Source organism: Hakea prostrata, chromosome 11, assembly GCF_041222555.1.
Source record: "Hakea prostrata isolate BN-2017 chromosome 11, UWA_Hpros_2, whole genome shotgun sequence".
Classification (NCBI taxonomy): domain Eukaryota; kingdom Viridiplantae; phylum Streptophyta; class Magnoliopsida; order Proteales; family Proteaceae; genus Hakea; species Hakea prostrata.
Genome location: NC_142610.1, coordinates 426,216 through 429,707, shown reverse-complemented (window position 1 = coordinate 429,707; position 3,492 = coordinate 426,216).

The following is a 3,492-nucleotide window of genomic DNA, read 5'->3' as shown; positions in this document are numbered from 1 at the left end:
CACACCTTTTCCCTTCTTTTTTCCCTTGTAGGGTTTGTTCGCAGTTTGCTTATTCCATCTTTGCAAATTGCCTAATATATTGGGAATAGATTGGTAGAATTTTTATTTATTTATTTATCTACTTAACTTTTTACGTTCATTGGTTTATTTGTTATGTAAATTTAAAATATAAGAAATTCTTCAATATTAGAAAAAAATTATAATTACAAGCATAATTCAGATATTTTGATTAGGATCATTGGATTGAAATTTATATGTCGTCTTAATGTATCATTTACTTCTTGTATCATCATCCAGGCGAGCTTGCGCGCACCTCAATTACATCCTTAGGGATGAGCTTTGTCATCCACAAGGGTCGAACCCAGGATCTCTTCACTAAGAAATATGAATCTTACCACTCTACCAACCCTGTGTTGACAATAAATGTATCGTTTATTGGTTCTTCTGGATATCACAAGAGAGGCTTTCTTTGATTCCTTTGATTAAAAATGTCCTAAGTCAAATTTCAGAGGTTTAAAAAAAAATATTTTTTATTTTTTAAAAATTATATAGTAAAAATATGTAGAACTTTTAACCCAAAAATAAAAAAGAAAAAAGCCATGCACTTCTTCTAAATAGATCTCCCAACAAAGAAAAAAGTGTACTGTTACCTGTAACTAGTCTAAAAGAATTTGGGTGTTTGGACTCATTGGATTGAGAACTAAGCATTTTAGTGCCTTGTATGCACTTGGTTTTATCTACATCATTCTCTTAGATTTCCAGGAGAACTAATGTCTGTGCTCACACCAAAGATTGCGACCATACAGAATAAGATGTTTTGCAAGTGTTCTACCCTTTGGCTGAAATCCATTCTACTACCTACTTCTCGGTCCTCTAAATAAAATTGTTTTCTGACTAAAAATAAATAAATAAATAAATAAATTAGTGTATGCATTCCTTTATTGGATTGTGGAAAACGAGTCATTTTATGCACCTATACATACTGATAGGTCGACTAATGATCACTTACCAGACCACGCACCAGGGGTGTGAATTTGGCCTTGAAAGCTTGAATCTATCCTGAGTTTGGATAGGGTTGGGCTCTAACCCCTGGCCCTATAGGTGTGTCAAGGCTGGCCAAGATGGTTTTGATTAGACTTAGGACTAAGTCAGAATTGGTTTTGATGTCAAGGCTTGACTTAGCCTAACCCTACGTCCTACCACCTTCTGGTAAAACTCGGGTAACAATACAGAATAGTGCATTACTCTATTGATTTGTTCTTAGGATTACAGGGCTAAGGTTAAGATTAAGTGTCTATCTTGGTCCAGCGTGACCCAACCATGTACTGTCAAGGCTAGATTAAGGTGTTTAGGATTAAGGTCAAAGTTTCAAAAAGGCTAATACAATGTTATGTAAACCTCCAGGTTGGGATTTTACGAATTCTGTGGAAGCTGAAGCCATCTTGATTCATGGCTATAGAATATTCTATAGATGACAAGACTAATTCTATCCCAACATGTTTTGTAATCGGATTTGTTTGTTTGGTATCTGAGGTTTATTCGGGTCAGCTTGCGCGCACCTCGATTACATCCTTAGAGGGAGAGCTTTATCGTCCGTAAGGGTCGAACCCATGACCTCTTCACTGAGAAGTATGGATCTTACCACTTTATCAACCTTGCATTGACAATTGAATCTGTTTGTATTTTTAGCAGTCACATGGCTTCCATCGTCATGTATTCAAGCCACGTGTTCATAGTTGAAATCTTTGGATTCACAAATGGAAGATTTATACCCGTTTGATTGTGTGAATCCCTAGATTCATGAAATTTACAGATTCACCTTTTTACACAAAAAACATGAATCAGTAGATTTATAGGTATGAGGTGGAATCCAAAGATTTCAACTCTCTTATTAAAGCGCTAAACATTTGAACCATGATTCCATAAATATTTTTTACGGATGAGTCTACAAATTTCATTTCAAAGATTCAGGTTACCTAAACAGTTAATTTTATAAACCATGACTCCATAAATTTGAAATTGCCAGATTTTTGAAATTTCGAGACTCAAGTAACCAAACAGCCCCCAAAAAATTGAATATTTAGGAACCAATAGTAATTATTTAAAAATATGGGGTTAAATGAATTTTATTTCGTATCCAATTCGGATTTTTCTTCATCTCTTTTTTTTGGTTGAAATTCGGATTTTTCTCTCAGTTGTTCACATACCCCGGTAAACGCTCGACTTCCAATTGAAAATTTAGAAGAAATACAGGGGTTTTTCGGTCTTTTTATTTCTTTTCAGAAATACAAAATTGATGAAAAGGCGGGAATTACATTGCTTGCGATTCACGCTGTTTCAAAATTTATTATTTATACTTCCTTTTCCGACAAAAAAATCCCTATAAACTAGTTCTGAGAGCACTCTCAAGCTTGTGTCGATTCGTTTTTCCTCTGCAAGGCCTATCAATCTTTATCAATTTTCTCTCAATCTTTGGTTCTCCACGAGGAGAGAGTGGTACCGTTGAGAAGATTTTCGGACTAACTTTTGCTGAAAAGAGATCAACAACGGGAGATCGTGAATCGCTTCGTCTCTTCACAGAAGTTGTCCACCGAAGTTGGCTGTTATCGAAGAGCGTTTTATGATTCTTTTTCCCCGGAAGATCATTCATTCAAGATTCAACCTTATTTGTATAGTCGATGTCGTTGCAGTTTCTGGGAGTTCATGTGTATTGATCGTCATTGTCTCTGTACTTTTTACTTGGGTTTTAGTTGAAATTTGAAAAAGAAAAAAAGGGCGAAGAAGAGAGGTTAGAAGAAAAGTATCTGTAATTCTCTTTCGAAATTGAATGAAATGTATTTTTTTCTGTGTGCGATTTTGTTCTTCTGAGTAATTGAAATTCTGCTCACAACAAATTATTGATGGAAGCAAATATGGCTTGTGTGTACTACAAGTTTAAAAGTGCGCGGCATTATTCGTGGATTTCCATATCTGTTTCGGATCTAAAGAGTGAAATATTTGAAGCCAATCATTTGTCGCGGCGGAACTCTGTTCTTATTCTTGAAAACCCTAAGAACAACGAAGGTTTGCCCTGTCTTTCTGCTAATCACTTTTGATTAATTTATGCGTGTGAGCTACCTAGGGTTTGTTTTGTTATCATTAAAACTGTACTTGGCTCCATTACCTAAGCCTGTAGAATCCGCATTCCTGTTTGTTGATAACAATAATTCCATGAATAATTCGGTTTGCTAAACATGAGAAATTTAAGATTATTAATAGTTACCCATCTTGGATTCTATTGAAACGGTTCACATCCCCAATTGTATCATCTCCACATGGAATTTTTGCAGCTGTTGCTTAATCGTTAACATATTTTATTTCTCAGAGTATCTTGAGGAAAGCATGTTGATACCGAAATATACCTCTGTTACTGTTCGTCTGGTTCCTAGACAGCACAGGATGCCGAATATTATTGCTGAAAAGCCAAGTACAACTTCTCATACCTTTAGTCCA